This window comes from Cygnus atratus, chromosome 3 (assembly GCF_013377495.2).
Source record: "Cygnus atratus isolate AKBS03 ecotype Queensland, Australia chromosome 3, CAtr_DNAZoo_HiC_assembly, whole genome shotgun sequence".
Lineage (NCBI taxonomy): Eukaryota > Metazoa > Chordata > Aves > Anseriformes > Anatidae > Cygnus > Cygnus atratus.
In genome coordinates this window covers 54,377,809-54,396,000 of record NC_066364.1, presented here as the reverse complement: position 1 = coordinate 54,396,000, position 18,192 = coordinate 54,377,809, and the positions used below count along the sequence as shown (strand labels likewise).

At 37.2% G+C, this 18,192-nt stretch overlaps 1 long non-coding RNA gene across 1 annotated transcript in view; it reads right to left on the bottom strand.

The window, feature by feature from the left end:
• LOC118243968 (uncharacterized) overlaps positions 1-18,192 on the bottom strand; it is a 76,832-nt gene that overhangs the window by 17,526 nt on the left and 41,114 nt on the right. Inside the window, exon 2 of the long non-coding RNA XR_004777405.2 lies at positions 2,049-2,126. This is a non-coding gene — a long non-coding RNA (uncharacterized LOC118243968). The remainder of the gene's footprint in view (positions 1-2,048; positions 2,127-18,192) is intronic.

Genomic DNA, 18,192 nt, shown 5'->3' with positions numbered 1-18,192 from the left:
CCAAGTATATTCCCACAGGTATCTCACCAGTAGATCTCCTGATGTATTGAAAATATTTTGAAAGGCTGTAAGATATCCAAGTAATACCAACAGTTCATAAAAACAAGCTGGTTATTGAAGAGGTTTCTGTGTAGACTCATGAAAAAAACAGGCTTTATGCAGTGCCTGGTAGAAGGTATTATGTTACAGGAAAAAATTATTTTCTGAAAAGGTTACTTTGGCCAAGTTTATGCTATTAGTATCATCCCAACACAGGAACTAAAATGGTCTTAGAAGGCTTACAGCTATACTCCCACTGGGCCTTTTGATATCAGGGTAGTATCGCCAGGTTATATTTACCGAGTGGAGAAGGAGACTGGAGCACTTTACTGCACTCCAGTCACTCTCAGGTACTGCAGGGCATCCTCCAGTAAAAGGACTCTCCTGACACAACTCATACATATAAAATGTACTAAGCAGCTAGTGATCCATTTCCACTAAGATCTGTCTGTCTGGAGTCTCCCTGTTGCACCTTCTCCCTACCTGCATAATGGACATAAATGTGCTGGCAGAAAGGCAAGAGTGTCCTGGCTGGACACTTGAATGTCTTCTCCCAGGAGAGCCCTCATTTTCAGCTCATGTCATGGGTTTCTCACCTCAGCTGCTAAATGGTGAGCAGCTGCTTTCCCCTATCTTTTCTTCCTTGTTTTTCTACATCTGGCCAAGATTCCTGAGGAGCACTTCCTTCCTGGTTGTAGAGACAAGAGGGCTTTTGCAGACAGCTGTTCCCCCACAGATTCCAGACAAATGATGAACCTTCCCCATCCTGAAATTTTGCTCTGTATTTAAGTCCCATTTTGCCATTCTCCTTCTGTATTTCCTAATAAATGTTAAATCATTTGGATTTTTTTTAATCCCTTTCCTTTCTTTGTGAGCAATCACTGTTGCATTAGTCATTGCTCCTATCTGCTTTGTCTGATGCCGTATATGCGGATTAGTGAGATCCATAACTTGAAAATTATATCCATAAAAAATAAAGGAACATGAAAGCAGTGGCATGTTCTTGCAAGCATGAGGATGATCTGCAGGTGTGAGCTGCAGTTTGGGAAATTTAGCCCTGAATCTTGAAGGCTGAATGTTAAGTTTGTTATGGCTTGCTTTTACAGCCTGTATTACCAAATTGCACCAAAAGTGCCAGTTGATTAACTTTTCCATATCAACCAAATTCAGTGATGTCATATTTTCTTATATATCAGAACTGCATAGCAGTTTTAATTAAGATTTTTTTAAGTATCTATCAGAAATTATTTTAGATCAAGATCTTAGCTGGTAAATTAAAGTAACAGTTGTTAAGTTTTCACTAAGAGTTCTTTGATACTATTCATAATATTAACACTGAGCTGCTGAAGTTGCTGCCTTGCTGAACACTAGGTCTTTTGTTGTATTTTATGATCCTTAATTTCCTTACTAATAAGCTATGGGTCCTAAGCGTATTTAACACATTAGCTGCAACCTCTGCAAACACCGATCCATCTGTTCTTTGAGTATGATGCAAAAAAGGCTGACAATGCACAAAGGGTGCCTAAAGCAACTTGTTCTGCAACAAATTCAGCTGCACAAATGTGACTCAGTGCCTGTCCCTCTCTTTAAAAGTAATTGTCCAGAACAGCTGACTCAACCAGCATATAAAACTCTGCCTATACAAAGAACTTACCTACATAATTTCATTTGTTGTAGTTCATGCTACTTTGTGCCAACCATTCTCAAACTATTACTGCAGGGTGAACCCCTGCCCATAGGACAACATCAACCTCCTCACTGAGCCTTTGTTGTTGGCTTCAGTGGTATGGGGAGTGTGTGATCATCCTCATACAGTTATTAGTCTCCAAGAACAGTCCTCCAACCATTATTTTATTTGCCAGACACCTTCCTCTCCCACTTCATTTTCAGGGGTGGACCTCCCAGCACTCCATCATCTGACTCCCAAACTCTATGGCAATAACTTTAGGGATGGATGGGTTGAAAGCTCTAAGGGATTCTCAAGGGGAGTGCCAGGGGACACAAAATACCTGTGATCGTATGAAAGTGAAGTAGCTTGTGACTGCATGGTCCTCCATCTACACATCCAGCATGGACTATCTCCTCTCCTATTAAAGAAATAGTGGAAATAGTATTAAGCATAACATGAACACCATTTTCTGATGTGATCTATTTGTACGCAAGAGATATGAAATCAGGGAACAAGCTTTATTCTTAGAAAAAAAAAAAAAAAGCTTGAAAATGTCACATTTTTTTCAAAACAGGGAACAGGGAATGTATTGGATCATTCAAAATGGTGGAGGATTTTCTGCAGTATTTGCATTCATTAATGATAACAAAGTTGGAGATAGTTGCTTTGGTTTACAATAAATAAAAACTTTAAAATCATGACATCAACTGCAAAAGTCCTTCCTCTATACTGCTTTAAATGAAATAGATTGTAATTTATAGTACACCACCACATTACTTTCAAAAGTCCAGAAAAAAAAAAAAAGTGGGAATATTTGGGACAATTCTGTTTCACAGCTATTCTAGATGGATGGCTAGCATCTTGCCAGAACAATCTAATTTTCTTACAGGTAAGAGCATGTCAACTGCCCAGTCCAATATTTTTGTGAAGAGTTGTTTCCAATTTTTGATTGCAAATATAGAAAAACCTCATGATTTAAAATGCTTCCAACTCAAAGCAATCATGTTCTAAATGTTCTTTCTTAGCATGCCAAGTTTATATACTCTTGAAAATTCTTTACTTGTATGTACTATCATCAAAGGATAATACAAAATTATATGTAATGTCTGCCTTGAAAAACATGTCAGTATTGCATTTTAAATACAAAAATACAACTTGATTCCACTGTGAGTGTTATTAAAATCTTCTACATAAATATGAAATTGTACCTTATTTTAAGATGTATTCCAACCCATTTCTGTAAAAACTGAAAATAGGCCTGTGTGAATTCTTCAACAAATGAATTCTTTCCCAAGTAAAGCTAAAATTACAGAATCAGGCTATATTTCAGTAAAAGAAAAGTGTTTTGATGTTATGGGCCACAGTTTTCAGGAAAAGAGAGAAGTTATTATCTCTTCCATGACACATTTGTGTAGTCACTTCTAAGTGGTTCCAGCTTTGATATCTAAGGAATTTCCAACTAGGAAAAGCAAATACATTGCACTTCTGTTCCTCCTGTCACCTATAACTGTGCACTAGTGGAAACAAAGTCTTCTCCCAGAAACTACTGAATACTGAATTTTTAAAAAATAGATGTTTGATATTCTATATGATACAAACAAGCAACGAATCATTGGAATTTACCAAATACAGCCTAACTTCTCTGATTTTTGGAAATGTTTCAAGTTAGATTTTTCTACTAGAGTTCTCTGCAGCAATTATGCACAGGTGTTCACATTCCTCAGATATTATTCTTCTCATCTAATGGCAATTCTTTTACTAATTCAGTAGATTAGTAAACCATATTGTGAGCTAGTATATCATGCCCATGCAAAACTGTGGAGTTCTACCTAAAATAATACAAAATAAAACAAAACAAAAACAACTCATGCATTTAAAAGAGTTGATTACACATTCTATGAGGTTAACATACTGACAACAGAGAAAAAAAAATCTAAATCTAAATCTACTGTAAGAATAAATTACACAGATGAGCAAATCACGTACTAATCTCATTACTGTCAAAGAAGAATCAAAGAGTGGAGCATTGTATGTAAGGCTGATACTTTCCTTAACCACTTCAAAAAGTGATACGGGATAAAAAGTTGGGATAATGCAGGCCCACTTGAACAAACTACATTCAGATGTGTACCGTGGGCCTGCTCCAAGCTGACCTAGACTGACAGGAAGACCCTCACAGATTTCAGTGCTATTTGAATCTGGTTTGCGGAAAAGTGGCTTGTCAGCCAAATGCCACAACACCAGGTCATTCCTGCACTGCAGTGCCAAACGCTCCTCTTCCTGTAGCAAACTGCCTTTAGTCTCTTGTGCAATGTTTCTGGTAGTTCAGTTGTAGCACTCCTAGGAAGAAATTGAAAAGCAGATGGAAAACTAAGAACAAAATAGGCAGAAGAAAATTCATTGGGGGAGGGAGGGTGAGGGGGGAAGGGGAGGGTAGACTGAGAGAGAGTGATGGAGAGAAAGTGAGGGAGGGAAAACAACTGCAAGAGATCAGACAGAACTTTTTGCCAGGAGGTGTGAGTAAATGACATCAGGCATTTGTGGAGGTTAAAGCAGTAACAGCCAAATTTCTCTCAACCTTGAGAGAACCCACTAAAGGCTCTGAAGCAGAGTGAAAGGAAGGGCAATCTGTCTACTATGCCTGCTTGACGTATGTGTGTGTCCTGAATATCGTCTGTGCATAAGCTTCCAAAACCAGAGTGCTTTAGTACACAGACTGTTCTTGCACTACAGAATCAATGTATGTATCTCTTGGATCGTCTTGGAGGAGACCATTAGCTGTTTTTCCAAAGATTTCTGAAAAAGTTTTATACCTTCACTGGTCTGGAGAGAAATTATCCATGCCAATGAAAGGAGGACATGGTTTCCTGCTCAGTCACTCAACTTCTATTGAAATCTAAATTAGAAACTAACCACAAAGTTGTGGCCAGACTGTGTCTTGGTGTAAAATAGCCAAACTCTATTGAAATTCATTGTTGAACCTCACAACACAGCATGTATTTTTTTCCCAACAGTTCTATGCATTATATATATATATAATATATATAAACATATGTTATATATATATATGTTTGTTTCTTATGCCCACCTCAACACTTCTACACTAATCTCTAACTCTTCAATTTCCCAGGACAGATCACTGTATATACATTTTACTTAAGGTGAGATGCCTTTTTGTTGGTGGTGGCAGCAGATGACTGTGGACTGGCCAGTAGAGGGTGCTATTTGAATTACGGAATAAAACACATCAATAAACTTTAGGAATAATCAGGTTTCCATGAAATTGTGCAAGTCACAGGAGCAGTGACCTCGTTCTGCCATTGGTGCTAAAGAAACCAAGTCTCAGCAATTTTTTTTCTGGAAATGCTTGCTTCAACTGATAGTACAAAATGCTGAGGAGTAATCTAAGAGAAACTTTACATTTATGCTGTGAGAGCAGTCTAAATGGCGCTAGAAACTACAATTCAGAAATTGCATACACAGCTCAATACTCTTAGTTCACTTTGGTATACTTCTTATTTCACATTCTCTCCCTGGATAAATTGGAAGTTGTGTTTCCACTACAGGTCAGGTTTTTTACCTCTTTCACCAGACCAAACCAATATGCCTGAAATTTCATAAGTATGTTAGTCTGCCAAAATAGAATTTTAATGGAAAGTCTGAGGTAAATTCAACAAGATGTTTGGGAGACATGAGGGTTCAGAAAAGGAAGCAGTTTCACCTCTTGAAAATTTTCCTAACATTTCTTTTGGCTTATAGTAGCTGCAAAATGGCTTGGCTGGGAAAATAGAAATTTGTTTTAATATTTTGTAGATGGTAATTTCTGTTTCCTTTGGCTTCTTTTGGGGTGCTTCAGGGGACAATTATTTAGTTGCTAAAAGACATTTATGCAAACATTTAAAGTTCCTAAATCTGCATGTCAGCTTTTATAGGTCTTATGAAATCCACGACAGTGGAATGCTGCCTTCCAGAATTTTTGTAATTATCTTCCAAATCTACTGAATTTTTCACAGCATAACTCTTGTGGAGCAGGGCAAACTTTGCTTCATAGAAGACTTTAGTAGATTTCTATTGACCTGTGAGATATTCCAAAAGGTACCACCCACAGTACTGTCAGGTCCTCCAAGACCAGCTTGAGGCAAAGGCCATTGCCATTAAAACATTTTGCTTCCTTTTTGTCTCTACATCTGCTCAGAGCTCTCCACTCATCTCTGTTACCTGCATGTGTGTCATTTGGTAGAATTTGAGGGAGAAGATATTCTTAACAACAAATCTAAACTGATTCTGTAAGCTATGCCATTCACAGAGCACTTCCAGGGACAGGCCTGTATGTAAGGATTTACCCCAATGACAATCAGGAAAAAAAATCAGCTTTAACATTCTTCTCACTGGTTGATAAAATGCCCCGTATTGGCTCTGAGGACAACATCTTTAGTGTATTTAACAGTATTTTAGGAGTTAACAAAACTTTCCATGGCGAGGTTTGAAGGTGATCTGAAATTTCACAGTGTGTGATTTGTTACTCCTATTGGCCAAAAGTCTAAGGAGTGAAGCAATTTACTGGCAGCATTTTCTGTAGAATAATATTAAGCAAAAGCTGAGGTTCCCTAATGATTTATGAACAGAATATGGTCAGAATTAGCACCAACCTGTTGAAAATACTGTTCAATTTCTGAGATTTTTGTGCTGCTCCCAACTTCTTGGATTTACCACGAATTATATCTTTTTCAATCCAAAACTACAAAAGTAAAGAAGTAAGATCCAGAAATATAACTCAGAAAGAATCCATGGAAGTTTGGGAAACTTGAAACCAGGCTGTCAGAAAGGAATGAGAGAGGTATGCAAAAAGTATAAAAATGAATATTCCACCTGCAGGCAGAATTATATTCCAAAATACAGAACATTTTCTGAGAATAATCTAGCGTTATTGAAAAGTGTTACTAGAAGGAACAATGTCTCAAGTCAGTCCTGAGACAGCCATTGCTTTATGAGTGAGACTTGCTTCTGTCACCAAATTTTCCTTTTTCCTGTTTCCTCTTTTCTCCTATCTCTGCCAACCCAACTTTACTGTAAAGAAAGGAAAAATATATTTTGAACAAAGACGTTCTTGCTTATAGTCATGTAACAGTCTGGTATGTATGCAGTTACTGGCCCATATTTTCACGTGTCAGTAAGAGGGCTAGAAGTGCCACAGAAGTCAAAAAGTGATACCTTAAAAAATAATGTTCCAAATTTACATTGGTTAAACTAATTAAATTCTGGTGAGTTCAAAGAGAGATGGACACAGTAGAGAGCAAGACATGATGACCAAATGAAGAATGAAGCAGAAGTGGCAGCTATGTCAAAAGCAGGTGAGAAAAAAAAAAGAAAAAAAAAAAAGACTAAAACAATGGAGAAAAGGTGTTCTCAAAGGTTTATTTCTGGGTGGCTGTTTAGGGTAAAGGAAAACAAGAATAATATTCTTTTTAATGTAAAACCTCTTTCACAAAATGGTCACAGTTTATAAGCATGCAGCCTGTTTACAAAAACTGTGGGCTTCACTTCGTTAACCTCTTCTAAAGAAGGAGGGTCTGCACTGAATGACTTTCAACCCATATGTTCTATCTCTTCCACAAATAAATAAATACATAAATAAATAAAATACAAAACAACAACAACAACAAAACAGTATTGAGAAGTACTGATGAACAGAAGGCCATAAAGAAAGGACATAAGGAAAGAACAGATCAGAAAAGATCAACACTAGGATACCTCTAGGACTAACCTGAATCTTGTTTTTCTTTAAATGCTTGCTCAGGAAGAGATATTTTTTATCCTGCAAGTAATTATAAGGACCAGTCATCACCTAAAGGAAATTTCTTCATACAAATCCATTTATCTTGTAATTTCTCTGTTTGCAAATATGTTTGTTGAGGGTTTTCTCTCTCTCTGTCTCTCTCTTTTTTAAATATCAAACAAGTCCATCACCTTTCCCATACATGAAAGGGAAACTAGCAAATACTGCTTGCAAGTTCATTATTTGGCTCAATTATTTGCCAGATGTGAGTGAGGCTGTGTTTTGGCTAGCCTGTATGCTCTAATGCAATAGTAATCCAAATAAAAAATTAAATGGGGTCCAAGTGCAGACCTGCAGCTAAGAGAAATATTGAATGAAAAAGAGAGAATTCATGGAATTCTCTTTTCTCTCTTAAATTAATCTGAATTATATGTGCCAAAGACATATACTGAGTTCAATATTCTGTTAGAAATATGATTTTTTTTTTTCAATCAAATTAATTTCCAGGAGCACCCATCCTATTTTACTCTCAAGATAACCTTGCAATGCCTGGAAGGATTGCTTTTAAGGGATTCTGACCTGTTTCCAATGTTCCTTCTGAGAACTTCAGGCTATCTGAAGACCTGGTTTCCATGTGTCTCAATTTATTAACGTATCAAGAAATTTATTCCAACAAACAACCTTAAGTGCCAAAATTGCTGTTTCTGGCTGGTAGGTCACAAGAGCGTTTGAATTATTAACTCATCCACAAGTGCTAAAAGGGAGGTTAGCTGATTGTACAGTTACAGCCTGATTGCAAAACTGCTTAAAACGAAAAATACTGTATGAAAACATTTGGTAATTTATTTTTCTACCATGTGTCAAAGGATGATTTTAGAAGGTTGATACCATGTTTATCATTGTGACTTAGTAAGTTTGCAAGATTAATTGATCACTCTCTATTGTTGATATATTTATGAAAATGTATTTTACATATTTTTGAGTTTATGTATTCAGCTGTTATATAGAATAATTATCATAAAACACTACTTTAAACGAAAAAGAAATCATTAAATATATATTTAAGCCAACACATCCTCCATGAGGAAGCTCAAAAAAAAATCTAATTGCTGGTGTTACCTGATCCAGAGATTTCTGAGGCAAAGTCTGTTCCTTACTAGAGGTTGTGCTATTTGTATCAAACTGCAACTAATGTAAAAGTTTAAAAGTCGTAAGATTTATTTATTTATTTTTTATTTATGTACTGTTTATAGCTCTGGTTTCACATAGTTCAAAAAAAAAAAACTTTTTTTTTTTTTTTGGCGGGGGGGGGGCGGGGGACTGGTGGGCTGGAACACCTCTCAGAGGGCTGGAGCACCTCTCCTATGAAAATAGGCTGGGGGAGTTGGGGCTGTTTAGCCTGGAGAAAATGAAGGCTCTGGGGAGATCCTATTGAAGTCACCTTTAAAAAGACGGACAGAGACTTTTTACAAGGGCACGTACTGATAGGACGAGGGGTAATGTTTTTAAACTGAAAGAGGGTAGATTTATATTAGATACAAAGAAGAAAGTTTTGACTATGAGGGTGGTGAGGCACTGGAACAAGTTACCAAGTGTTGTTGTGGATGCCCCATCCCTGGAAGTGTTCAAGTCTGGGCTGGATGGAGCTTGATCTGGAGCTGTCTTTGCCCATGGCAGCGGGCTTGGACTAGATGATCTTTAAGGGTTCTGTTTGCAGAAACTGAAGTCCAGGAGGCTCTGATACACAGCTACAGGGCATGATAATGTGGCACATGGGTCAGGACATGGCCAGAGGGCCAGGACTATACCAGAGAATCTGGAAGACTGCTCAGACAATGTTGCCTATTAGCAACTTTTGGAGACATCATTTCAAAGTCCTTGATTCTCCACATTTATTATAGATGAGGCCTGAGCACTTAGGCTAAACTGAGAATTCTGTTGGGAGGATCAGGAATCTAACATGCACTGCAACACACATAGCATCAGTCCCTTAATCCCCATGGAGCACGTGTAGGTCTGCTACTAAGAGGGACCTCTATTAGGATCCAGAAACTTTTTTGAATGTTGAGGTGCATAGATGCACATGAAAATTGTTTCTGTCTTGTCTGTTGGAAGGATGTAAAAACTACCCTTGTGATTGTTTGAAAATTCTCTAAGCTATCCTTCAACTAAGATTTGTTTAGCCTCTTGGAACTGCTCTGCAATGATATATATTCTGCACTTGCAAACCATCATCCATGACCGATCACCCACTTGTGAGTATCACAACCATATTCAGCTAATTCTGGTAGAAATTTGAAACTACATCACAGCATGACAACATCAGTTTGTTTCTTTTTCTTTTTGTATATGTATTGGCATTAATAAATAGGCAAATAAATGTGATGGTAACAAGGAATTCATCTGTACATGTGCATACATGCACAAATATATATAAGTACATAACAAAAGAAACAAAAAAGACAGATATATTCATGCCCTGGAAAATAAAAGAATGAGTAAAGAAACATATTTTGATGTGAAAGAAAAACAGGTACAATTTATATAAGCAAAATTCCATGTACCTGTGTCAGTCCTCAGCCATATATTTGTGCATGACTATACAGATAAATGAATGTCAGGACTTAAGGAGAGGAACAAAATGGTGTAAACTAACATATATTCAAAGTGAAGTAATATTCAAATCTCTTCTTAGTGAAAACTAACAGGAATGGAATGATGTTGAGACAAGCCTTTTGTTTAAAAGGTTTTTTTAGCTGTCTGAAACTCAGGCAAGAGAAGGCTTAGGCCTGTCTGGTTTTGTAGCACTTTGCCTCAGCACCTCCATCGTTAATGAGTGTAGCAAAGCATTGTGAAAGCTGTGGTTAAAATAGCTGTTCTTAGCAGAAATAAAATGTAAAAAAGTTATAACTTACATTTCAAAGCAGCTGTGATTAGCCATAAAAAATAATCTTAGCAATTATTACGAACATGAATGTCATAAATACCCTTAGAAAGAACTAAACTAAACTGATCACATTAAGGCCATTTGATACAAACTTCCAATTTGGCAACAAACTGTTTGCTTGAAATCAAGTTATAGTAGCTGTAAATTACTACAGGTTTAAGAAAACATTGCTTGGAGTTTAAGCTTCCATTCATTGTGGTTAACCTTTATTTGTCTTCCTCAGGGAAACACAGGTTGTCATGTCATTATTAGTTCTCCTGCCTCTGCCTCCATCCCTCTTCCCTCATGTTGCTTCTATTTAAATGGTACCAGTCTTGGGGAAAAACAAAGACCATCCTCAACTTACTTGAAGTAACAATTTGAGTAGTCTTTCAAAACATATGCTCTAAAGAGGAAATTATTATTTTCATATAAAAAGTATCCAACAAAGAAAGGTTTTGTTTCTATTTATGTTTTTCCTTGAGCTAAGTGTAAAGAGGTATACAGAAGACATTTAGAGACTTTCCATATATCCACAAGGCCTTGGAGATACAAGAGTTTGCTGTCTAGACTTCTGTTTACATTCACTCTTCCTGCTTGTCAATGAAGTTTCCCAAGTGGGATGGGAGTGAAATTGGCACCCCTGATTACTCTAACTACTTTGCTAGTGACATCTTCCTCCTGGTTCTCCCTGTCTGCTTGAGTTTATGCTCCTGGGATTACATCTTTCAGCTCAAAGGAAAAAAAAAATGCTTTTAGCTTTTGTCTCTGAATACCCTACACAACATGGAACTCCTAATCAAAACTATCATGATCTTTTTTTTTTTTTTTTGGGGGGGGAGGGGGAGATGAGGGGAGGGACGGATGGGGTTGGAAATGATGTTGTCTAAGCTGGTGGACCTCAACTAAAATCCAGGTGTCCTGGTCCCTGGGTGTAGTCTAATCTTTAGGCTATTGTACAAAAATTGGATATCAAACAGTTTCTTTAGGGAAGGTGCATATAGCTAATAAAATGAAACCCACCAGGAAGTGTTACATGCTCTCTGAGCAAATAGGGAACTAAGGATACTTTATTAATAGTTCCCAGATGGAGCTAGGTGGAAAATAGTTACTTATATCAGGTGAACAGATGTGTTTCTGGACATGTAAACTTCCAGAGAGCTAGATGTCCTGTGTGGCTTTCATCAGAAAAGTTATGCACATATTCTATCTCAGATATTTTGATGCGTAAGAATATAAGAGCAGGCTGGCCAGGACATATCATAGGTCCATCCAGCTCACTGACTTGTTCTCAAAAAAGTCCAAAAGAGGGTGCCTAGGGAAAGGTGTAAGCGATGCTACTCAAGAATATTCATCCACCATTCAACCATTTGTGTCTTATTAACTTCTTGAACCACGTCTTACCTACAATAATTCTCAGTGAATTTTTCTTGCATGAATTTGCCTAGCTGCCTTGTAAAATCATGTAAATTTTCAGCATCCAAAACACCCTGTGATAAGGCATTCCACAGCTTAACTGCATACTCACACAGATGGATTAGGGTTGGCTTGTTTGACTCTCTCACCTGAACCTAAATTACACTCTAGGCATGTCTATGTTATTTAGAGTTCACTCTTAGACCCTCTACACCGGTGAACAAAATCTAAAGCCAAATATCTTCCAGTCCCACTGAAGCACAAAACGTTGTCATTAAATTCAATGTATTTCTCCGAGGTGACATTGCATTGTCATGCCAGGACTGAAGTACTAAAACTGGGCTACTTATAAAACCAGTTCACCCCTGTCTTTTGCAGACTGTTCTATGTGTTCCTCTACGTTAAGTGCATTACTCTTTGCCAATGATTGTAGTTTTTTTATCATTATTATTACTATTTTTTTTCATCAATAGAAATAGCATGTGTTAATGATAAACACAATAGGATGAATAAGAAATTTTACATTTAAAAATCCAATCACACTAAGCTGGGGAAAGGTTCTAGGATGCTGAAATCCAATTTTCCTTCTTAGTGTGAAATAAAAATTCTGTTCATATCTTGGACAAGAAATGACAAAGAAAGGCATTAAGTACCACATAATGTTTTGATGGAGAAATGGAAGCAGAAGTACTGCTGGTAGTTTGGATCTTTAACTCACATTGAACAATGAAAAGTCAAAAGACAGAAAGAAAACAACACTGATTTGTATTGCAAATATTTTGGTTTTGTCTTTTTTTATCTGTCTTTTTAATCTGTGTGCCAACCATCCATCTGTGTGACTATAACCCACAGGTCATTTTGTTGCCATTGTGAATGCCATTCCCACTGCAGTATTACAGATAGGCAATGAAGATAAACAGAAGAAGCAAATAAACAGTCTTCAGTGTGATGAATGCAATTTATAATTAACATGGACAGGGAAAAGATTCTAAGCAGAGGCTTAAAAAAATACATGTCCTGATGTTCAACTTGTTTCTAAATTTGGATGTGAACCACTGATAAAATAGAATGAGAAAAGCCTTTGTAAAGTAAATTATATATTATTACACAAAATAATAGGAACATGCAGTGCTGTAAGTATGAATTAGGCAACCTGTGGTTGACTTCTGCATCATATAAACATACTTGTCAGTCCAAAGCTGAAAACAGAGCCAGGAATTCCACAGTGTCCCTTGTCCAGCTATTAGTGACTCCCAAAGTGCCTTTAGTATAAAAGACCCATATGGAGCTACTCATGTGAGTAAGGCAAACTGCCAGAGTGAGCTATATCTGGTGAGTAATATTTTAGCTATAAATTGAGAGTATAAATATATGAAGCACAATTAAAGCTCACTGAATTCAGTTTGATTCTTCTATTGGATTTGTTGGCTTTCAGTCACTATGGGGAAGAAAGAATTGCTAATGTATGTCTAAAATGATACATGCAAGTACATCATTATTAGTCATGCTACCACTACCTTGCATGTGTGAGCAAAGGCCTAGCAGACTTCAGATATTGAATTTGGTAATTTTTGAGATGGGAAATTTTCCTCTAAAAACTTCATGAAATTTCGAGAATGCTTGAGTATTGACAATACACCAGTGTTGTTTCTTCCCCCTGCATAGTATGGATACATGCTCAGGGAGACAGTCATGCAGTTTACCAGTTTAGTTTTGTTGTCAGCAAAAGACATTGCACTTTCTTCATTAGAACACGAATCCATGAAGATTCAGTATAATTTATTTGCGAGTTATTGCTGAGCCAGAAACAAGTAACACCATTTTGATGGAGTGTCATTAATTTTCTCCAGTTGCTCAGCCAGCTCCTTTCTGCATTAAGTTCTACAGCTATGATATTAACATACAAGTCATGAACATCTCTCCAAATTTCATTAGTACAAAGTAAGTCAAATTAAGCCCATAAAATGAGCAGTTTTCATTTCTCTTGTTTATTGCACTGGATCCTAGTATAGACAGATAATTAAAGGCATTTCTCTTCTTCTTGCTCCTTGGTGCCTAGATTAAGGCTGTTCTTGACAGTCTGACATTCTGCTAAGTGCATGTCCTCTATCTGGATATTTTCCCATTTTGCTGTAAACTTAACTGTCTTCCAATTAGTGAAGACAGGGACCATTTACCTTGTATATCTACTTTTCTGCTTAGAAGGTGGATGATATTGCCTCCCACAAATGACAGCTTCTGCAAAAGAAATCTTTCTCTTTAGCATACTTGTCTTCCTGGTATCTCTGTCTGCTACGGAAGGGCAGCGACAGGAGGTGCACTCCAGCAACTGGGAGATAGCATTAAGCTTATTAGTAGGATTCCTAGTAGTGTTGCAGTTGAAAGGTAACTCAAGGAATCTACCATTATCTATAGAGATCCTTTATTGTTTAAGTTAGACCAGGGATCTTTCCTGCTCCTGGAGAATCCAGTTGTCAGAATGGCCGGATTTCCATTAATCTTCCCCCAGGCAAGTAATCTTCCCCCAGGCAAATAATTCTGCATTCTTAGAAATTTAGAAGATAATATGATAATCTTTGATCTCTAATACATTATGATACTTGGCATCTGTGTGGAGTACAGAGTTTCTCACTGTCTTTTGTAGTACTGACATGCTATAAAAGCATAGTATGCAGCAGATCCAATGCTTCAAATTCATGTACAGACTGTTATTTTGTGTATATTTTAAAGGTCATTCCAAGAAAAAGTCATGTGAATGTAATGAGTAGTTGACCTCCCAACAAATTTAGATTGCTCTGAGGCAAAGCACAGGGTATAATTTCAGAACAGAGAACTTTTCATTTATAAATGTTCAGCAAATCAAGTAAATTGGCAAATGAATCAAACCAATGAAATGGCCTGTGTTATACCCTTGTGAAGTGGTATGCAAGAGTTCTTCAGGTACAAAGGTGGCTGAGTATACAGTCACTACGTGCAGCTACCTCAGTGATACTTTGCACTGCAATACATTTTGTGTTTAAGAACCCAGGATTTATACCAAATGTTTTTAGGGAAACTATTGGGCACCAGCAGCATAAATAACCAAAATGAAACTACTTTCATATACATTATACGTTGACTAATTCTTTAGTCTCAATAACGTAACTTTAATTATTTTATGATAGCATTAAAAATAACATCTACTCACTCTCAATAGTTTGCTGAATCATCTAAATTTGATGAACATGGCTAACCAGACTGACATGTATTAAGTCAACCAGAACTAAAAATTATTTAAATATAGTTTTGTTGCTGTCCCAAAATTCCAGAAGAAAACTTCTGCCCACCGGCAAGCATGCACATGGAAAAAAATGCTTCTGAAATCCTAAACCTAACATTTTCCTTTTAGCAAGCAATGTCCTTCATGAAAAAATATGATTCTTTAATAAATTAGAGACTACATAAACTCTGCAATGTGCTTTATATAGGCAAGACTAGTCCTGAGGAAAATCTTCTGTGACTAAGTTTACTTGTATCTGTATCTTTTCCTCAGTCAGATATTTTACCCTTGTGAAGATCAGTCTGGGAAGGAGTCCTTGGCACCATCATTGAAAAGTCAGAATTAAGGAGCCTGGTAAACTTAAGAGACATTTGTTTTTAAAATTATGGTTTATGTGTGCTGTCTCATCCAGTCCAAGCTTGTTTCAGTATGATTAGCAACTGTGTATTTTCCAGTGAGTTGGAGTAGGCAAGGATTTTACATTTGCTAATCAATGTATAGTCAACCTTGCTGTGGTAAAGAGATTAGCCTCAGATGAACGCGGACAAACAACTTCTGGGAAAAATGATACCAGTGCTCTCTTAGGACTACTTTGACTTGGTCTCAGACTCCCTGCATTAGATAGTAAAATAATTCAGGTGTAGAATACTTGTACAGCCTAGTTTTTCAATTCTTTGCTATGTTTTTTTTTTTATTCATAGAAGCCATCTCATCGGGAGCACTAATGGGACTATTCTTTTGATTAAAGCCTTGTGTCACTTCTGATAGATGAAAATTCAATTTGCCTTCAAATCTGGCCAACTCAAAGAGATGAACAAAAAATCTGATTACAACTGAGACTGTATTAACATCATAAGCCCAAAGACAGAAATGAGTTTCCTCTGTCTGCACTTGAGGTATACAAGAACTTGTGTCACTCCACGATAAACTGAAAAGAAATTGTGTGAACACAGCTAAATACCATAGTGACCCTGAGCTAATAATCCTTGCTAAGCAAGAAAATACATTACCTGAGAACTACAGCTGCCCTACACAGCTTCTGTGCAGATTTATCCTGTGTGGTTGAGCTTCAGTCTTTTGAGATTTCCACTTTCTCCTTTTTTTTTTTTTTATATATATAGGAGGAAAGACAAGCTACAGAGAACAGGGGACTGTACCATCCAAAAGGGGATACAGTATAAATAACACTGGAGCAGGCAGCCTGTTCAACTTAGTGCCTGAGTGTTGCAAACACAGCTTTAATTTTTCAGGGTTCCAGGTGGCTTTTGCAGTGCTTCTGAAGCAGGATCCATATACTGGGTCTGGAATAACTGTGAGCGTAGTCTGATCATGTCTGTCATTTTGCAGTGACAGAAACACCTCCAGAGGTGTCTGTCTGGTCCCAAACAGAGACTTGAGTAGCCCCAGGTTATCTTTACGTTGTCTCAGCCATGCAGCATACCTAAAGTCATACATAGCCGGGCATGGAGTGATACCCACTGGGCAGGCAAAGGATCTGGATAAACTGGTTTCTATCTAATTTGCATTGCTTCAAATCTATTTCTACATCTGCATTCACTGCCTTAATGTCTCCTCATATTGAGTTCCCATCCTGAAGTTCAAGGAGCTTTATCTGGATGTTAAACAGGCTAAGAAATCACTGCAAACAGAATTTGCAAAAGTAATCAGAAAAAAAAAAATGACTGCTTACATCCTCTTCTGTTCAAGCAAACAATTTTACTGTCAGATACTTTCAAACAGACAAGCTGAATTACAGGCTGGTAGTCATTAACTGTGTGCAGAATAAGAGTTCCAAAACAGGCACCTAGATCTGAACACAGACCCCATCCAGTCAGAATGGAAGTGTTCTGTACGACCTATTTCTCCCACCTCACATAATCAAAAAAACTCAAACTTCTCTCTTTGAATGCATAACAGTCACAACACACTAATTGCAACTAATCTGAAGGCCAGGAATTATTCAGAACAATTACAAAATAGAGTTTCCAAAATCCATGTATTTGTGAAAGTTCCCATTTGTAGCTTTTAAATTGGAAAAGTAGAGAGGTTAGAAAATGCATTGTGCTTCACAAACAACCTTCCAAAACTTGGACTTTTTTTTTTTTCTGTAAGAGAGACGTTCAATAAAACGTGCTGTCAGTGAGTACTCAAGAAAATGTGTTCAAATCCTTGCTCTTCCTCACAAAGACTATAGGCTCGATCCCAGATGTATTACTTTCAAGGTAAGTAACATATAGTGTGGATTCATTTTCATTTTTAATATAAATCCCAAACTATGGACCTGAAAAACATGTTTGTTCGGTTTTCTGTTTTGTTTTTGTGCGTTTTTTTTTTTTTTTTTAATAACATTGTCAAAAGTTCCTAGCCAGTTCTAATTATAAGCTTGTTTCTGGAAAGGGGAAAAATGAAAGGGAGGAAATTCAACCATATTTATTGGGCAAAGATAAATGTATCCTTCTAGTAGAATAAACAGGTATGGAATGACAGGCAGAGTGATCCAAAAAATCAGGCTCTGAGTTGAAAGAAGGAGATTTATGTTTTAGTCTGGCTCTGTCACCTGATTTGGTCTTTACTTTCCAGCTCTTTGCCGTTTTGTATCCCTTATGTGTCATGTTTATATAGATCATAACTTTAGCATAGCAGCTTTTCTTCAAATCTGTTCAGAGAAGCCCTGGCCAGTCTGTGGTAGCACTACTGTCACTTTAGCAATGACAAGTTCTTGGTGTGGGAACCTCTCAGCCTAGATCTGGGTAGGCAAAGGTAGGAAGAACTGCTGTAACAGTGGGAATAAGTTTCTCAGGAGTAGTTTTTAAGAGCCAGTTCCAGCAAACTGGGCTGAGCTGCTTCCAGAACAGCTCTGAGCCTCTAGTTGCAAGTGCAACCCTCCTATTCATCTCCATCATCCAGGGAGTTCTCTGTCTGCCTGCATAAATTTAGAGTTTTGACATGAAAAGATTGGGGCTTTTCTCATCTTCGGGAACTTTTCCAGTGTGGGTCTGATGCTGTTACTATTTACATCCAAAAGAACTTCTTTGATGACACAGCATAAGCCAAGGTCAATGTGATAAAATCAGAACCCAACACAAAATATCAAACCTTTGAAACAC